The following is a 20389-nucleotide window of genomic DNA, read 5'->3' as shown; positions in this document are numbered from 1 at the left end:
TACTTCTAGGACCCTGTCACCTTGGTTGCAGCCAATAAACTAATCTTTGACTTCACCTGGAAGACTCTGAAGTCTCTGTCGGTCTGACTCAGGAGAACCCGAGGTCTCTGGGTGTTGATCCCCTGGCACCGCTGGGTTACCGGTTCTGTGCCGGTTCTTAAAAACCCAGTACCTCAGGGTCCTGCTTCGATCTTTTTGGGAGGAAGTTTCCGGTCATAATTTCTGTGCTTGCCAGATGCACAGTACAGGAACCCACGCCATGCTCAGGGGCTGGACCAAAACTGGCCCCGCTTCACGGCACTTTGTTTTCTCCAGCTATGGATTTGTCCGGTACCCGCCTCCATTCCGGAGGGCCCCGAGCAGTTGAGGTATTGTACCTCTGGTTGGGCACTATGCTCCCCGCATTTTAGTCCCTGCTCTATGGACTCGATGGCATGGGTGCTGTGGCGTTTATAGAGGGGGCTCGAGAGCAGGCTTGGTGTTCGAAGGACAGCTATTGCCATCATTGGGTCCTGCCTACAGAGCCGCAGAAGATATTCAACTTCACACTCCCCCCATTTACACCACCCCGGGTTGCTGTCAACATGGTGCATCCTGGGAGTGGTAGTTCGGGCCATTTCGACGAACATCCACAGGTGTGCAGCATTGATTGGGGGAGGAGCGGACCTACGCCTAATATCTTCAAGGCAGCAGGAGAAAACAGATCAGAAGGATTGCATCGGGTGTTGGGCACTGAAGAAGGCACTTTTTTGCCGAAATGCATTTGCCGCCACTTGAACTGACCACAGAGCAATAAAGTCTGCTTTACCTGTTCCCCTCTGGGTCCTGCTTCGTTCTTTTTGGGAGGAAGTTTCCGGTCATAATTTCTGTGCTTGCCAGATGCACAGTACAGGAACCCACGCCACGCTCAGGGTCTGGACCAAAACTGGCCCGCTTCACGGCACTTTGTTTTCTCCAGCTATGGATTTGTCCGGTACCCGCCTCCATTCCGGAGGGCCCCGAGCAGTTGAGGTATTGTACCTCTGGTTGGGCACTATGCTCCCCGCATTTTGGTCCCTGCTCTATGGACTCGATGGCATGGGGGCTGTGGCGTTTATAGAGGGGGCTCGAGAGCAGGCTTGATGTTCGAAGGACAGCTATTGCCATCATTGGGTCCTGCCTACAGAGCCACAGCAGATATTCAACTTCACACTCCCCCCATTTACACCGGCCCGGGATGCTGTCAACATGGTGCATCCTGGGAGTGGTAGTTCGGGCCATTTCAACGAACATCCACAGGTGTGCAGTATTGATAGGGGGAGGAGCGGACCTACGCCTAATATCTTCAAGGCAGCAGGAGAAAACAGATCAGAAGGATTGCATCGGGTGTTGGGCACTGAAGAAGGCAATTTTCGCCGAAATGCATTTGCCGCCACTTGAACTGACCACAGAGCAATCAAGTCTGCTTTACCTGATCCCCTCTGGGTCTTGCTTCGTTCTTTTTGGGAGGAAGTTTCGGGTCATAATTTCTGTGCTTGCCAAATGCACAGTACAGGAACCCACGCCACGCTCAGGGTCTGGACCAAAACTGGCCCTGCTTCACGGCACTTTGTTTTCTCCAGCTATGGATTTGTCCGGTACCCGCCTCCATTCCGGAGGGCCCTGAGCAGTTGAGGTATTGTACCTCTGGTTGGGCACTATGCTCCCCGCATTTTAGTCCCTGCTCTATGGACTCGATGGCATGGGTGCTGTGGCGTTTATAGAGGGGGCTCGAGAGCAGGCTTGGTGTTCGAAGGACAGCTATTGCCATCATTGGGTCCTGCCTACAGAGCCGCAGCAGATATTCAACTTCACACTCCCCCCATTTACACCACCCCGGGTTGCTGTCAACATGGTGCATCCTGGGAGTGGTAGTTCTGGACGTTTTGACGAACTTCTACAGGTGTGCAGCATTGATTGGGGGAGGGGCGGACCTACGCCTAATATCTTCAAGGCAGCAGGAGAAAACAGATCAGAAGGATTGCATCGGGTGTTGGGCACTGAAGAAAGCACTTTTTGCCGAAATGCATTTGCCGCCACTTGAACTGACCACAGAGCAATAAAGTCTGCTTTACCTGTTCCCCTCTGGGTCCTGCTTCGTTCTTTTTGGGAGGAAGTTTCCGGTCATAATTTCTGTGCTTGCCAGATGCACAGTACAGGAACCCACGCCACGCTCAGGGTCTGGACCAAAACAGGCCCGCTTCACGGCACTTTGTTTTCTCCAGCTATGGATTTGTCCGGTACCCGCCTCCATTCCGGAGGGCCCTGAGCAGTTGAGGTATTGTACCTCTGGTTGGGCACTATGCTCCCCGCATTTTGGTCCCTGCTCCATGGACTCGATGGGATCAGGGCTGTGGCGTTTATAGAGGGGGCTCGGGAGCAGGCTTGGTGTTCGAAGGACAGCTATTGCCATCATTGGGTCCTGCCTACAGAGCCGCAGCAGATATTCAACTTCACACTCCCCCCATTTACACCGGCCTGGGTTGCTGTCAACATGGTGCATCCTGGGAGTGGTAGTTCGGGCCATTTCGACGAACATCCACAGGTGTGCAGCATTGATTGGGGGAGGAGCGGACCTACGCCTAATATTTTCAAGGCAGCAGGAGAAAACAGACCAGAAGGATTGCATCGGGTGCTGGGCACTGAAGAAGGCACTTTTCGCCGAAATGCATTTGCCGCCGCTTGAACTGACCACAGAGCAATAAAGTCTGCTTTACCTGTTCCCCTCTGGGTCCTGCTTCGTTCTTTTTGGGAGGAAGTTTTCGGTCATAATTTCTGTGCTTGCCAGATGCACAGTACAGGAACCCACGCCACGCTCAGGGTCTGGACCAAAAACTGGCCCGCTTCACGGCACTTTATTTTCTCCAGCTATGGATTTGTCCGGTACCCGCCTCCATTCCGGAGGGCCCCGAGCAGTTGAGGTATTGTACCTCTGGTTGGGCACTATGCTTCCCGCAATTTGGTCCCTGCTCTATGGACTCGATGGCATGGGGGCTGTGGCGTTTATAGAGGGGACTCGAGAGCAGGCTTGGTGTTCGAAGGACAGCTATTGCCATCATTGGGTCCTGCCTACAGAGCCACAGCAGAAATTTAACTTCACACTCCCCCCATTTACACCACCCCGGGTTACTGTCAACATGGTGCATCCTGGGAGTGGTAGTTTGGACCATTTCGACGAACATCCACAGGTGTGCAGCATTGATTGGGGGAGGAGCGGACCTACGCCTAGTATCTTCAAGAAAGCAGGAGAAAACAGATCAGAATAATTGCATCGGGTGTTGGGCACTGAAGAAGGCAATTTTCGCCGAAATGCATTTGCCGCCACGTGAACTGACCACAGAGCAATAAAGTCTGCGTTACCTGTTCCCCTCTGGGTCCTGCTTCGTTCTTTTTGGGAGGAAGTTTCCGGTCATAATTTCTGTGCTTGCCAGATGCACAGTACAGGAACCCACACCACGCTCAGGGTCTGGACCAAAACTGGCCCCGCTTCACGGCACTTTGTTTTCTCCAGCTATGGATTTGTCCGGTCCCCGCCTCCATTCCGGAGGGTCCCGAGCAGTTGAGGTATTGTACCTCTGGTTGGGCACTATGCTCCCCCATTTTGGTCCCTGCTCTATGGACTCGATGGCATGGGTGCTGTGGCGTTTATAGAGGGGGCTCGAGAGCAGGCTTGGTGTTCGAAGGACAGCTATTGCCATCATTGGGTCCTGCCTACAGAGCCGCAGCAGATATTCAACTTCACACTCCCCCCCCATTTACACCACCCCGGGTTGCTGTCAACATGGTGCATCCTGGGAGTGGTAGTTCGGGCCATTTCGACGAACATCCACAGGTGTACAGCATTGATTGGGGGAGGAGCGGACCTACGCCTAATATCTTCAAGGCAGCAGGAGAAAACAGATCAGAATTATTGCATCGGGTGTTGGGCACTGAAGAAGGCACTTTTTTGCCGAAATGCATTTGCCGCCACTTGAACTGACCACAGAGCAATAAAGTCTGCTTTACCTGTTCCCCTCTGGGTCCTGCTTCGTTCTTTTTGGGAGGAAATTTCCGGTCATAATTTCTGTGCTTGCCAGATGCACAGTACAGGAACCCACGCCACGCTCAGGGTCTGGACCAAAACTGGCCCCGCTTCACGGCACTTTGTTTTCTCCAGCTATGGATTTGTCCGGTACTCGCCTCCATTCCGGAGGGCCCCGAGCAGTTGAGGTATTGTACCTCTGGTTGGGCACTATGCTCCCCGCATTTTGGTCCCTGCTCTATGGACTCGATGGCATGGGGGCTGTGGCGTTTATAGAGGGGGCTCGAGAGCAGGCTTGATGTTCGAAGGACAGCTATTGCCATCATTGGGTCCTGCCTACAGAGCCGCAGCAGATATTCAACTTCACACTCCCCCCATATACACCGGCCAGGGTTGCTGTCAACATGGTACATCCTGGGAGTGGTAGTTCGGGCCATTTCGACGAACATCCACAGATGTGCAGCATTGATAGGGGGAGGAGCGGACCAACGTCTAATATCTTCAAGGCAGCAGGAGAAAACAGATCAGAAGGATTGCATCGGGTGTTGGGCACTGAAGAATGCACTTTTCGCCTAAATGCATTTGCCGCCACTTGAACTGACCACAGAGCAATAAAGTCTGCTTTACCTGTTCCCCTCTGGGTCCTGCTTCGTTCTTTTTGGGAAGAAGTTTCCGGTCATAATTTCTGTGCTTGCCAGATGCACAGTGCAGGAACCCACGCCACGCTCAGGGTCTGGACCAAAACTGGCCCCGCTTCACGGCACTTTGTTTTCTCCAGCTATGTGTTTGTCCGGTACCCGCCTCCATTCTGGAGGGCCCCGAGCAGTTGAGGTATTGTACCTCTGCTTGGGCACTATGCTCTCCGCATTTTGGTCCCTGCTCTATGGACTGAATGGCATGGGTGCTGTGGCGTTTATAGAGGGGGCTCGAGAGCAGGCTTGGTGTCCGAAGGACAGCTATTGCCATCATTGGGTCCTGCCTACAGAGCCGCAGCAGATATTCAACTTCACACTCCCCCCATTTACACCACCCCGGGTTGCTGTCAACATGGTGCATCCTGGGAGTGGTAGTTCGGGCCATTTCGACGAACATCCACAGGTGTGCAGCATTGATTGGGGGAGGAGCGGACCTACGCCTAATATCTTCAAGGCAGCAGGAGAAAACAGATAAGAAGGATTGCATTGGGTGTTGGGCACTGAAGAATGCACTTTTCGCCTAAATGCATTTGCCGCCACTTGAACTGACCACAGAGCAATAAAGTCTGCTTTACCTGTTCCCCTCTGGGTCCTGCTTCGTTCTTTTTGGGAAGAAGTTTCCGGTCATAATTTCTGTGCTTGCCAGATGCACAGTGCAGGAACCCACGCCACGCTCAGGGTCTGGATCAAAACTGGCCCCGCTTCACGGCACTTTGTTTTCTCCAGCTATGGATTTGTCCGGTACCCGCCTCCATTCCGGAGGGCCCCGAGCAGTTGAGATATTGTACCTCTGGTTGGGCACTATGCTCTCTGCATTTTGGTCCCTGCTCTATGGACTCGATGGCATGGGGGCTGTGGCGTTTATAGAGGGGGCTCGAGAGCAGGCTTGGTGTTCAAAGGACAGCTATTGCCATCATTGGGTCCTGCCTACAGAGCCGCAGCAGATATTCAACTTCACACTCCCCCCATTTACACCGGCCCGGGTTGCTGTCAACATGGTGCATCCTGGGAGTGGTAGTTCGGCCCATTTCGACGAACATCCACAGGTGTGCAGCATTGATTGGGGGAGGAGGGGACCTACGCCTAATATCTTCAAGGCAGCAGGAGAAAACAGATCAGAAGGATTGCATCGGGTGTTTGGCACTGAAGAAGGCAGTTTTCGCCGAAATGCATTTGCCGCCACTTGAACTGACCACAGAGCAATAAAGTCTGCTTTACCTGTTCCCCTCTGGGTCCTGCTTCGTTCTTTATGGGAGGAAGTTTCCGGTCATAATTTCTGTGCTTGCCAAATGCACAGTACAGGAACCCACGCCACGCTCAGGGTCTGGACCAAAACTGGCCCCGCTTCACGGCACTTTGTTTTCTCCAGCTATGGATTTGTCCGGTACCCGCCTCCATTCCAGAGGTCCCCGAGCAGTTGAGGTATTGTACCTCTGGTTGGACACTATACTCTCCGCATTTTGGTCCCTGCTCTATGGACTCGATGGCATGGGGGCTGTGGCGTTTATAGAGCGGGCTCGAGAGCAGGCTTGGTGTTCAAAGGACAGCTATTGCCATCATTGGGTCCTGCCTACAGAGCCGCAGCAGATATTCAACTTCACACTCCCCCCATTTACACCGGCCCGGGTTCCTGTCAACATGGTGCATCCTGTGAGTGGTAGTTGGGGCCATTTCGACGAACATCCACAGGTGTGCAGCATTGATTGGGGGAGGAGCGAACCTACGCCTAATATCTTCAAGGCAGCAGGAGAAAACAGATCAGAAGGATTGCATCGGGTGTTGGGCACTGAAGAAGGCAGTTTTCGCCGAAATGCATTTGCCGCCACTTGAACTGACCACATAGCAATAAAGTCTGCTTTACCTGTTCCCCTCTGGGTCCTGCTTCGTTCTTTTTGGGAGGAAGTTTCCGGTCATAATTTCTGTGCTTGCCAGATGCACAGTGCAGGAACCCACGCCACGCTCAGGGTCTCGACCAAAACTGGCCCCGCTTCACGGCACTTTGTTTTCTCCAGCTATGGATTTGTCCGGTACCCGCCTCCATTCCGGAGGGCCCGGAGCAGTTGAGGTATTGTACCTCTGGTTGGGCACTACGCTCCCCGCATTTTGGTCCCTGCTCTATGGACTCGATGGCATGGGGGCTGTGGCGTTTATAGAGGGGGCTCGAGAGGAGGCTTGGTGTTCAAAGGACAGCTATTGCCATCATTGGGTCCTGCCTACAGACCCGCACAGATATTCAACTTCACCCTCCCCCCATTTACACCACCCCGGGTTGCTGTCAACATGGTGCATCCTGGGAGTGGTAGTTCGGGCCGTTTCGACGAACATCCACAGGTGTGCAGCATTGATTGGGGGAGGAGCGGACCTACGCCTAATATGTCCAAGGCAGCAGGAGAAAACAGATCAGAAGGATTGCATCGGGTGTTGGGCACTGAAGAAGGCACTTTTCGCCGAAATGCATTTGCCGCCACTTGAACTGACCACAGAGCAATAAAGTCTGCTTTACCTGTTCCCCTCTGGGTCCTGCTTCGTTCTTTTTGGGAGGAAGTTTCCGGTCATAATTTCTGTGCTTGCCAAATGCACAGTACAGGAACCCATGCCACGCCCAGGGTCTGGACCAAAACTGGCCCCGCTTCATGGCACTTTGTTTTCTCCAGCTATGGGTTTGTCCGGTACCCGCCTCCATTCTGGAGGGCCCCGAGCAGTTGAGGTATTGTACCTCTGCTTGGGCACTATGCTCTCCGCATTTTGGTCCCTGCTCTATGGACTGAATGGCATGGGTGCTGTGGCGTTTATAGAGGGGGCTCGAGAGCAGGCTTGGTGTCCGAAGGACAGCTATTGCCATCATTGGGTCCTGCCTACAGAGCCGCAGCAGATATTCAACTTCACACTCCCCCCATTTACACCACCCCGGGTTGCTGTCAACAAGGTGCATCCTGGGAGTGGTAGTTCGGGCCATTTCGACGAACATCCACAGGTGTGCAGCATTGATTGGGGGAGGAGCGGACCTACGCCTAATATCTTCAAGGCAGCAGGAGAAAACAGATAAGAAGGATTGCATTGGGTGTTGGGCACTGAAGAATGCACTTTTCGCCTAAATGCATTTGCCGCCACTTGAACTGACCACAGAGCAATAAAGTCTGCTTTACCTGTTCCCCTCTGGGTCCTGCTTCGTTCTTTTTGGGAAGAAGTTTCCGGTCATAATTTCTGTGCTTGCCAGATGCACAGTGCAGGAACCCACACCACGCTCAGGGTCTGGATCAAAACTGGCCCCGCTTCACGGCACTTTGTTTTCTCCAGCTATGGATTTGTCCGGTACCCGCCTCCATTCCGGAGGGCCCCGAGCAGTTGAGGTATTGTACCTCTGGTTGGGCACTATGCTCTCCGCATTTTGGTCCCTGCTCTATGGACTCGATGGCATGGGGGCTGTGGCGTTTATAGAGGGGGCTCGAGAGCAGGCTTGGTGTTCAAAGGACAGCTATTGCCATCATTGGGTCCTGCCTACAGAGCCGCAGCAGATATTCAACTTCACACTCCCCCCATTTACACCGGCCCGGGTTGCTGTCAAAATGGTGCATGCTGGGAGTGGTAGTTGGGGCCATTTCGACGAACATCCACAGGTGTGCAGCATTGATTGGGGGAGGAGGGGACCTACGCCTAATATCTTCAAGGCAGCAGGAGAAAACAGATCAGAAGGATTGCATCGGGTGTTGGGCACTGAAGAAGGCACTTTTCGCCGAAATGCATTTGCCGCCACTTGAACTGACCACAGAGCAATAAAGTCTGCTTTACCTGTTCCCCTCTGGGTCCTGCTTCGTTCTTTATGGGAGGAAGTTTCCGGTCATAATTTCTGTGCTTGCCAAATGCACAGTACAGGAACCCACGCCACGCTCAGGGTCTGGACCAAAACTGGCCCCGCTTCACGGCACTTTGTTTTCTCCAGCTATGGATTTGTCCGGTACCCGCCTCCATTCCAGAGGGCCCCGAGCAGTTGAGGTATTGTACCTCTGGTTGGACACTATGCTCTCCGCATTTTGGTCCCTGCTCTATGGACTCGATGGCATGGGGGCTGTGGCGTTTATAGAGCGGGCTCGAGAGCAGGCTTGGTGTTCAAAGGACAGCTATTGCCATCATTGGGTCCTGCCTACAGAGCCGCAGCAGATATTCAACTTCACACTCCCCCCATTTACACCGGCCTGGGTTCCTGTCAACATGGTGCATCCTGGGAGTGGTAGTTCGGGCCATTTCGACATACATCCACAGGTGTGCAGCATAGATTGGGGGAGGAGCGAACCTACGCCTAATATCTTCAAGGCAGCAGGAGAAAACAGATCAGAAGGATTGCATCGGGTGTTGGGCACTGAAGAAGGCAGTTTTCGCCGAAATGCATTTGCCGCCACTTGAACTGACCACAGAGCAATAAAGTCTGCTTTACCTGTTCCCCTCTGGGTCCTGCTTCGTTCTTTTTGGGAGGAAGTTTCCGGTCATAATTTCTGTGCTTGCCAAATGCACAGTACAGGAACCCACGCCACGCTCAGGGTCTGGACCAAAACTGGCCCCGCTTCACGGCACTTTGTTTTCTGCAGCTATGGATTTGTCCGGTACCCTCCTCCATTCCGGAGGGCCCCGAGCAGTTGAGGTATTGTACCTCTGGTTGGGCACTATGCTCTCCGCATTTTGGTTCCTGCTCTATGGACTCGATGGCATGGGGGCTGTGGCGTTTATAGAGGGGGCTCGAGAGCAGGCTTGGTGTTCAAAGGACAGCTATTGCCATCATTGGGTCCTGCCTACAGAGCCGCAGCAGATATTCAACTTCACGCTCCCCCCATTTACACCGGCCCGGGTTGCTGTCAACATGGTGCATCCTGGGAGTGGTAGTTGGGGCCATTTCGACGAACATCCACAGGTGTGCAGCATTGATTGGGGAAGGAGGGGACCTACGCCTAATATCTTCAAGGCAGCAGGAGAAAACAGATCAGAAGGATTGCATCGGGTGTTGGGCACTGAAGAAGGCACTTTTCGCCGAAATGCTTTTGCCGCCACTTGAACTGACCACAGAGCAATAAAGTCTGCTTTACCTGTTCCCCTCTGGGTCCTGCTTCGTTCTTTTTGGGAGGAAGTTTCCGGTCATAATTTCTGTGCTTGCCAGATGCACAGTGCAGGAACCCACGCCACGCTCAGGGTCTGGACCAAAACTGGCCCCGCTTCATGGCACTTTGTTTTCTCCAGCTAAGGATTTGTCTGGTACCCGCCTCCATTCCGGAGGGCCCCGAGCAGTTGAGGTATTGTACCTCTGGTTGGGCACTATGCTCCCCGCATTTTGGTCCCTGCTCTATGGACTCGATGGCATGGGGGCTGTGGCGTTTATAGAGGGGGCTCGAGAGCAGGCTTGATGTGCGAAGGACAGCTATTGCCATCATTGGGTCCTGCCTACAGAGCCACAGCAGATATTCAACTTCACACTCCCCCCATTTACACCGGCCCGGGTTGCTGTCAGCATGGTGCATCCTGGGAGTGGTAGTTCGGGCCATTTCGACGAACATCCACAGGTGTGCAGTATTGATAGGGGGAGGAGCAGACCTACGCCTAATATCTTCAAGGCAGCAGGAGAAAACAGATCAGAAGGATTGCATCGGTTGTTGGGCACTGAAGAAGGCACTTTTCGCCGAAATGCATTTGCCGCCACTTGAACTGACCCCAGAGCAATAAAGTCTGCTTTACCTGTTCCCCTCTGGGTCTTGCTTCGTTCTTTTTGGGAGGAAGTTTCCGGTCATAATTTCTGTGCTTGCCAAATGCACAGTACAGGAACCCACGCCACGCTCAGGGTCTCGACCAAAACTGGCCCCGCTTCACGGCACTTTGTTTTCTCCAGCTATGGATTTGTCCGGTACCCGCCTCCATTCCGGAGGGCTCCGAGCAGTTGAGGTATTGTACCTCTGGTTGGACACTATGCTCCCCGCGTTTTAGTCCCTGCTCTATGGACTCGATGGCATGGGTGCTGTGGCGTTTATAGAGGGGGCTCGAGAGCAGGCTTGGTGTTCGAAGGACAGCTATTGCCATCATTGGGTCCTGCCCACAGAGCCGCAGCAGATATTCAACTTCACACTCCCCTCATTTACACCACCCCGGGTTGCTGTCAACATGGTGCATTCTGGGAGTGGTAGTTTGGGCCGTTTTGACGAACATCCACAGGTGTGCAGCATTGATTGGGGGAGGAGCGGACCTACGCCTAATATGTCCAAGGCAGCAGGAGAAAACAGATCAGAAGGATTGCATCGGGTGTTGGGCACTGAAGAAGGCAGTTTTCGCCGAAATGCATTTGCCGCCACTTGAACTGACCACAGAGCAATAAAGTCTGCTTTACCTGTTCCCCTCTGGGTCCTGCTTCGTTCTTTTTGGGAGGAAGTTTCCGGTCATTATTTCTGTGCTTGCCAAATGCACAGTACAGGAGCCCACGCCACGCTCAGGGTCTGGACCAAAACTGGCCCCGCTTCACGGCACTTTGTTTTCTCCAGCTATGGATTTGTCCGGTACCCGCCTCCATTCCGGAGGGCCCCGAGCAGTTGAGGTATTGTACCTCTGGTTGGACACTATGCTCCCCGCATTTTAGTCCCTGCTCTATGGACTCGATGGCATGGGTGCTGTGGCGTTTATAGAGGGGGCTCGAGAGCAGGCTTGGTGTTCGAAGGACAGCTATTGCCATCATTGGGTCCTGCCCACAGAGCCGCAGCAGATATTCAACTTCACACTCCCCTCATTTACACCACCCCGGGTTGCTGTCAACATGGTGCATTCTGGGAGTGGTAGTTTGGGCCGTTTTGACGAACATCCACAGGTGTGCAGCATTGATTGGGGGAGGAGCGGACCTACGCCTAATATGTCCAAGGCAGCAGGAGAAAACAGATCAGAAGGATTGCATCGGGTGTTGGGCACTGAAGAAGGCAGTTTTCGCCGAAATGCATTTGCCGCCACTTGAACTGACCACAGAGCAATAAAGTCTGCTTTACCTGTTCCCCTCTGGGTCCTGCTTCGTTCTTTTTGGGAGGAAGTTTCCGGTCATTATTTCTGTGCTTGCCAAATGCACAGTACAGGAGCCCACGCCACGCTCAGGGTCTGGACCAAAACTGGCCCCGCTTCACGGCACTTTGTTTTCTCCAGCTATGGATTTGTCCGGTACCCGCCTCCATTCCAGAGGGCCCCGAGCAGTTGAGGTATTGTACCTCTGGTTGGACACTATGCTCCCCGCATTTTAGTCCCTGCTCTATGGACTCAATGGCATGGGTGCTGTGGCGTTTATAGAGGGGGCTCGAGAGCAGGCTTGGTGTTCGAAGGTCAGCTATTGCCATCATTGGGTCCTGCCTACAGAGCCGCAGCAGATGTTCAACTTCACACTCCCCCCATTTACACCACCCCGGGTCGCTGTCAACAAGGTGCATCCTGGGAGTGGTTGTTCGGGCCATTTCGACGAACATCCACAGGTGTGCAGCATTGATTGGGGGAGGAGCGGACCTACGCCTAATATCTTCAAGGCAGCAGGAGAAAACAGATAAGAAGGATTGCATCGGGTGTTGTGCCCTGAAGAATGCACTTTTCGCCTACATGCATTTGCCGCCACTTGAACTGACCACAGAGCAATAAAGTCTGCTTTACCTGTTCCCCTCTGGGTCCTGCTTCGTTCTTTTTGGGAAGAAGTTTCCGGTCATAATTTCTGTGCTTGCCAGATGCACAGTGCAGGAACCCACGCCACGCTCAGGGTCTGGACCAAAACTGGCCCCGCTTCACGGCACTTTGTTTTCTCCAGCTATGGATTTGTCCGGTACCCGCCTCCATTCCAGAGGGCTCCGAGCAGTTGAGGTATTGTACCTCTGGTTGGGCACTATGCTCTCCGCATTTTGGTCCCTGCTCTATGGACTCAATGGCATGGGGGCTGTGGCGTTTATAGAGCGGGCTCGAGAGCAGGCTTGGTATTCAAAGGACAGCTATTGCCATCATTGGGTCCTGCCTACAGAGCCGCAGCAGATATTCAACTTCACACTCCCCCCATTTACACCGGCCCGGGTTGCTGTCAACATGGTGCTTCCTGGCAGTGTTAGTTGGGGCCATTTCGACGAACATCCACAGCTGTGCAGCATTGATAGGGGGAGGAGCGGGCCTACGCCTAATATCTTCAAGGCAGCAGGAGAAAACAGATCAGAAGAATTGCATCGGGTGTTGGGCACTGAAGAAGGCATTTTTCGCCGAAATGCATTTGCCGCCACTTGAACTGACCACAGAGCAATCAAGTCAGCTTTACCTGTTCCCCTCGGGGTCTTGCTTCGTTCTTTTTGGGAGGAAGTTTCCGGTCATAATTTCTGTGCTTGCCAGATGCACAGTACAGGAACCCACGCCACGCTCAGGGTCTGGACCAAAACTGGCCCTGCTTCACGGCACTTTGTTTTCTCCAGCTATGGATTTGTCCGGTACCCGCCTCCATTCCGGAGGGCCCCGAGCAGTTGAGGTATTGTACCTCTGGTTGGGCACTATGCTCCCCGCATTTTAGTCCCTGCTCTATGGACTCGATGGCATGGGTGCTGTGGCGTTTATAGAGGGGGCTCAAGAGCAGGCTTGGTGTTCGAAGGACAACTATTGCCATCATTGGGTCCTGCCTACAGAGCCGCAGCAGATATTCAACTTCACACTCCCCCCATTTACACCACCCCAGGTTGCTGTCAACATGGTGCATCCTGGGAGTGGTAGCTCAGGCCGTTTCGACGAACATCCACAGGTTTGCAGCATTGATTGGGGGAGGAGCAGACCAACGCCTAATATCTTCAAGGCAGCAGGAGAAAACAGATCAGAAGGATTGCATCGGGTGTTGGGCACTGAAGAAGGCACTTTTCGCCGAAATGCATTTGCCGCCACTTGAACTGACCACAGAGCAATAAAGTCTGCTTTACCTGTTCCCCTCTGGGTCCTGCTTCGTTCTTTTTGGGAGGAAGTTTCCGGTCATAATTTCTGTGCTTGCCAAATGCACAGTACAGGAACCCACGCCACGCTCAGGGTCTGAACCAAAACTGGCCCCGCTTCACGGCACTTTGTTTTCTCCAGCTATGGATTTGTCCGGTACCCGCCTCCATTCCGGAGGGCCCCGAGCAGTTGAGGTATTGTACCTCTGGTTGGGCACTATGCTCCCCGCATTTTAGTCCATGCTCTATGGACTCGATGGCATGGGGGCTGTGGCGTTCATAGAGGGGGCTCGAGAGCAGGCTTGGTGTTCGAAGGACAGCTATTGCCATTTTTGGGTCCTGCCTACAGAGCCGCAGCAGATGTTCAACTTCACACTCCCCCCATTTACACCGGCCCTGTTTGCTGTCAACATGGTGCATCCTGGGAGTGGTAGTTCGGGTCATTTCGACGAACATCCACAGGTGTGCAGCATTGATTGGGGGAGGAGCGGACCTACGCCTAATATCTTCAAGGCAGCAGGAGAAAACAGATCAGAAGGATTGCATCGGGTGTTGGGCACTGAAGAAGGCACTTTTCACCGAAATGCATTTGCCGCCACTTGAACTGACCACAGAGCAATAAAGTCTGCTTTACCTGTTCCCCTCTGGGTCCTGCTTCGTTCTTTTTGGGAGGAAGTTTCCGGTCATAATTTCTGTGCTTGCCAAATGCACAGTACAGGAACCCACGCCACGCTCAGGGTCTGGACCAAAACTGGCCCCGCTTCACGGCACTTTGTTTTCTCCAGCTATGGATTTGTCCGGTACCCGCCTCCATTCCGGAGGGCCCCGAGCAGTTGAGGTATTGTACCTCTGGTTGGGCACTATGCTCCCCGCATTTTAGTCCCTGCTCTATGGACTCGATGGCATGGGTGCTGTGGCGTTTATAGAGGGGGCTCGAGAGCAGGCTTGGTGTTCGAAGGACAGCTATTGCCATCATTGGGTCCTGCCTACAGAGCCGCAGCATATATTCAACTTCACACTCCCCCCATTTACACCACCCCGGGTTGTTGTCAACATGGTGCATCCTGGGAGTGGTAGTTCGGGCCATTTCGACGAACATCCACAGGTGTGCAGCTTTGATTGGGGGAGGAGCGGACCTACGCCTAATATCTTCAAGGCAGCAGGAGAAAATAGATAAGAAGGATTGCATCGGGTGTTGGGCACTGAAGAATGCACTTTTCGCCTAAATGCATTTGCCGCCACTTGAACTGACCACAGAGCAATAAAGTCTGCTTTACCTGTTCCCCTCTGGGTCCTGCTTCGTTCTTTTTGGGAAGACGTTTCCGGTCATAATTTCTGTGCTTGCCAGGTGCACAGTGCAGGAACCCACGCCACGCACAGGGTCTGGACCAAAACTGGCCCCGCTTCACGGCACTTTGTTTTCTCCAGCTATAGATTTGTCCGGTACCCGCCTCCATTCCAGAGGGCCCCGAGCAGTTGAGGTATTGTACCTCTGGTTGGGCACTATGCTCTCCTCATTTTGGTCCCTGCTCTATGGACTCGATAGCATGGGGGCTGTGGCTTTTATAGAGCGGGCTCGAGAGCAGGCTTGGTGTTCAAAGGACAGCTATTGCCATCATTGGGTCCTGCCTACAGAGACGCAGCAGATATTCAACTTCACACTCCCCCCATTTACACCGGCCCGGGTTGCTGTCAACATGGTGCTTCCTGAGAGTGTTAGTTGGGGCCATTTCGACGAACATCCACAGGTGTGCAGCATTGATAGGGGGAGGAGCGGACCTACGCCTAATATCTTCAAGGCAGCAGGAGAAAACAGATCAGAAGGATTGCATCGGGTGTTGGGCACTGAAGAAGGCACTTTTCGCCGAAATGCATTTGCCGCCACTTGAACTGACCACAGAGCAATCAAGTCTGCTTTACCTGTTTCCCTCTGGGTCTTGCTTCGTTCTTTTTGGGAGGAAGTTTCCGGTCATAATTTCTGTGCTTGCCAGATGCACAGTACAGGAACCCACGCCACGCTCAGGGTCTGGACCAAAACTGGCCCTGCTTCACGGCACTTTGTTTTCTCCAGCTATGTATTTGTCCGGTACCCGTCTCCATTCCGGAGGGCCCCGAGCAGTTGAGGTATTGTACCTCTGGTTGGGCATTATGCTCCCCGCATTTTAGTCCCTGCTCTATGGACTCGATGGCATGGGTGCTGTGGCATATTTAGAGGGGGCTCAAGAGCAGGCTTGGTGTTCGAAGGACAGCTATTGTCATCATTGGGTCCTGCCTACAGAGCCGCAGCAGATATTCAACTTCACACTCCCCCCATTTACACCACCCCAGGTTGCTGTCAACATGGTGCATCCTGGGAGTGGTAGATCAGGCCGTTTCGACGAACATCCACAGGTGTGCAGCATTGATTGGGGGAGGAGCAGACCAACGCCTAATATCTTCAAGGCAGCAGGAGAAAACAGATCAGAAGGATTGCATCGGGTGTTGGGCACTGAAGAAGGCACTTTTCGCCGAAATGCATTTGCCGCCACTTGAACTGACCACAGAGCAATAAAGTCTGATTCACCTGTTCCCCTCTGGGTCTTGCTTCGTTCTTTTTGCGTGGAAGTTTCGGTCATAATTTCTGTGCTTGCCAAATGCACTGTACAGGAACCCATGCCACGCTCAGGGTCTGAACCAAAACTGGCCCCGCTTCACGGCGCTTTTTTTTCTCCAGCTATGGATTTGTCCGGTACCCGCCTCCATTCCGGAGGGCCCCGAGCAGTTGAGGTATTGTACCTCTGGTTGGGCACTATGCTCTCCGCATTTTGGTCCCTGCTCTATGGACTGAATGGCATGGGTGCTGTGGCGTTTATAGAGGGGGCTCGAGAGCAGGCTTGGTGTTCGAAGGACAGCTATTGCCATCATTGGGTCTTGCCTACAGAGCCGCAGCATATATTCAACTTCACACTCCCCCCATTTACACCACCCCGGGTTGCTGTCAACATGGTGCATCCTGGGAGTGGTAGTTCGGGCCATTTCGACGAACATCCACAGGTGTGCAGCATTGATTGGGGGAGGAGCGGACCTAGGCCTAACATCTTCAAGGCAGCAGGAGAAAACAGATAAGAAGGATTGCATTGGGTGTTGGGCACTGAAGAATGCACTTTTCGCCTAAATGCATTTGCCGCCACTTGAACTGACCACAGAGCAATAAAGTCTGCTTTACCTGTTCCCCTCTGGGTCCTGCTTCGTTCTTTTTGGGAAGAAGTTTCCGGTCATAATTTCTGTGCTTGCCAGATGCACAGTGCAGGAACCCACGCCACGCTCAGGGTCTGGACCAAAACTGGCTCCGCTGCACGGCACTTTGTTTTCTCCAGCTATGGATTTGTCCGGTACCCGCCTCCATTCCGGAGGGCCCCGAGCAGCTGAGGTATTGTACCTCTGGTTGGGCACTATGCTCTCCGCATTTTGGTTCCTGCTCTATGGACTCGATGGCATGGGGGCTGTGGCGTTTATAGAGGGGGCTCGAGAGCAGGCTTCGTGTTCAAAGGACAGCTATTGCCATCATTGGGTCCTGCCTACAGAGCCGCAGCAGATGTTCAACTTCACACTCCCCCCATTTACACCACCCCGGGTTGCTGTCAACATGGTGCATCCTGGGAGTGGTTGTTCGGGCCATTTCGACGAACATCCACAGGTGTGCAGCATTGATTGGGGGAGGAGCGGACCTACGCCTAATATCTTCAAGGCAGCAGGAGAAAACAGATAAGAAGGATTGCATCGGGTGTTGTGCCCTGAAGAATGCACTTTTCGCCTACATGCATTTGCCGCCACTTGAACTGACCACAGAGCAATAAAGTCTGCTTTACCTGTTCCCCTCTGGGTCCTGCTTCGTTCTTTTTGGGAAGAAGTTTCCGGTCATAATTTCTGTGCTTGCCAGATGCACAGTGCAGGAACCCACGCCACGCTCAGGGTCTGGACCAAAACTGGCCCCGCTTCACAGCACTTTGTTTTCTCCAGCTATGGATTTGTCCGGTACCCGCCTCCATTCCAGAGGGCCCCGAGCAGGTGAGGTATTTTACCTCTGGTTGGGCACTATGCTCTCCGCATTTTGGTCCCTGCTCTATGGACTCGATGGCATGGGGGCTGTGGCGTTTATAGAGCGGGCTCGAGAGCAGGCTTGGTATTCAAAGGACAGCTATTGCCATCATTGGGTCCTGCCTACAGAGCCGCAGCAGATATTCAACTTCACACTCCCCCCATTTACACCGGCCCGGGTTGCTGTCAACATGGTGCTTCCTGGGAGTGTTAGTTGGGGCCATTTCGACGAACATCCACAGCTGTGCAGCATTGATAGGGGGAGGAGCGGACCTACGCCTAATATCTTCAAGGCAGCAGGAGAAAACAGATCAGAAGAATTGCATCGGGTGTTGGGCACTGAAGAAGGCATTTTTCGCCGAAATGCATTTGCCGCCACTTGAACTGACCACAGAGCAATCAAGTCAGCTTTACCTGTTCCCCTCTGGGTCTTGCTTCATTCTTTTTGGGAGGAAGTTTCCGGTCATAATTTCTGTGCTTGCCAGATGCACAGTACAGGAACCCACGCCACGCTCAGGGTCTGGACCAAAACTGGCCCTGCTTCACGGCACTTTGTTATCTCCAGCTATGGATTTGTCCGGTACCCGCCTCCATTCCGGAGGGCCCCGAGCAGTTGAGGTATTGTACCTCTGGTTGGGCACTATGCTCCCCGCATTTTAGTCCCTGCTCTATGGACTCGATGGCATGGGTGCTGTGGCGTTTATATAGGGGGCTCAAGAGCAGGCTTGGTGTTCGAAGGACAACTATTGCCATCATTGGGTCCTGCCTACAGAGCCGCAGCAGATATTCAACTTCACACTCCCCCCATTTACACCACCCCAGGTTGCTGTCAACATGGTGCATCCTGGGAGTGGTAGCTCAGGCCGTTTCGAAGAACATCCACAGGTGTGCAGCATTGATTGGGGGAGGAGCGGACCTACGCCTAATATCTTCAAGGCAGCAGGAGAAAACAGATCAGAAGGATTGCATCGGGTGTTGGGCACTGAAGAAGGCACTTTTCGCCGAAATGCATTTGCCGCCACTTGAACTGACCACAGAGCAATAAAGTCTGCTTTACCTGTTCCCCTCTGGGTCCTGCTTCGTTCTTTTTGGGAGGAAGTTTCCGGTCATAATTTCTGTGCTTGCCAAATGCACAGTACAGGAACCCACGCCACGCTCAGGGTCTGGACCAAAACTGGCCCCGCTTCACGGCACTTTGTTTTCTCCAGCTATGGATTTGTCCGGTACCCGCCTCCATTCCGGAGGGCCCCGAGCAGTTGAGGTATTGTACCTCTGGTTGGGCACTATGCTCCCCGCATTTTAGTCCCTGCTCTATGGACTCGATGGCATGGGTGCTGTGGCCTTTATAGAGGGGGCTCGAGAGCAGGCTTGGTGTTCGAAGGACAGCTATTGCCATCATTGGGTCCTGCCTACAGACCCGCACAGATATTCAACTTCACACTCCCCCCATTTACACCACCCCGGGTTGCTGTCAACATGCTGCATCCTGGGAGTGGTAGTTCGGGCCGTTTCGACGAACATCCACAGGTGTGCAGCATTGATTGGGGGAGGAGCGGACCTACGCCTAATATGTCCAAGGCAGCAGGAGAAAACAGATCAGAAGGATTGCATCGGGTGTTGGGCACTGAAGAAGGCACTTTTCGCCGAAATGCATTTGCCGCCACTTGAACTGACCACAGAGCAATCAAGTCTGCTTTACCTGTTCCCCTCTGGGTCTTGCTTCGTTCTTTTTGGGAGGAAGTTTCCGGTCATAATTTCTGTGCTTGCCAGATGCACAGTACAGGAACCCACGCCACGCTCAGGGTCTGGACCAAAACTGGCCCTGCTTCACGGCACTTTGTTTTCTCCAGCTATGTATTTGTCCGGTACCCGTCTCCATTCCGGAGGGCCCCGAGCAGTTGAGGTATTGTACCTCTGGTTGGGCATTATGCTCCCCGCATTTTAGTCCCTGCTCTATGGACTCGATGGCATGGGTGATGTGGCGTTTATAGAGGGGGCTCAAGAGCAGGCTTGGTGTTCGAAGGACAGCTATTGCCATCATTGGGTCCTGCCTACAGAGCCGCAGCAGATATTCAACTTCACACTCCCCCCATTTACACCACCCCAGGTTGCTGTCAACATGGTGCATCCTGGGAGTGGTAGATCAGGCCGTTTCGACGAACATCCACAGGTGTGCAGCATTGATTGGGGGAGGAGCAGACCAACGCCTAATATCTTCAAGGCAGCAGGAGAAAACAGATCAGAAGGATTGCATCGGGTGTTGGGCACTGAAGAAGGCACTTTTCGCCGAAATGCATTTGCCGCCACTTGAACTGACCACAGTGCAATAAAGTCTGGTTTACCTGTTCCCCTCTGGGTCCTGCTTCGTTCTTTTTGGGAGGAAGTTTCCGGTCATAATTTCTGTGCTTGCCAAATGCACAGTACAGGAACCCACGCCACGCTCAGGGTCTGGACCAAAACTGGCCCCGCTTCACGGCACTTTGTTTTCTCTAGCTATGGATTTGTCCGGTACCCGCCTCCATTCCCGAGGGCCCCGAGCAGTTGAGGTATTGTACCTCTGGTTGGGCACTATGCTCCCCGCATTTTAGTCCCTGCTCTATGGACTCGATGGCATGGGTGCTGTGGCGTTTATAGAG

The sequence above is a fragment of the Lissotriton helveticus genome, chromosome 8 (genome assembly GCF_964261635.1).
Source record: "Lissotriton helveticus chromosome 8, aLisHel1.1, whole genome shotgun sequence".
Taxonomy (NCBI): Eukaryota; Metazoa; Chordata; class Amphibia; order Caudata; family Salamandridae; genus Lissotriton; species Lissotriton helveticus.
This window is presented reverse-complemented; position numbering follows the sequence as displayed.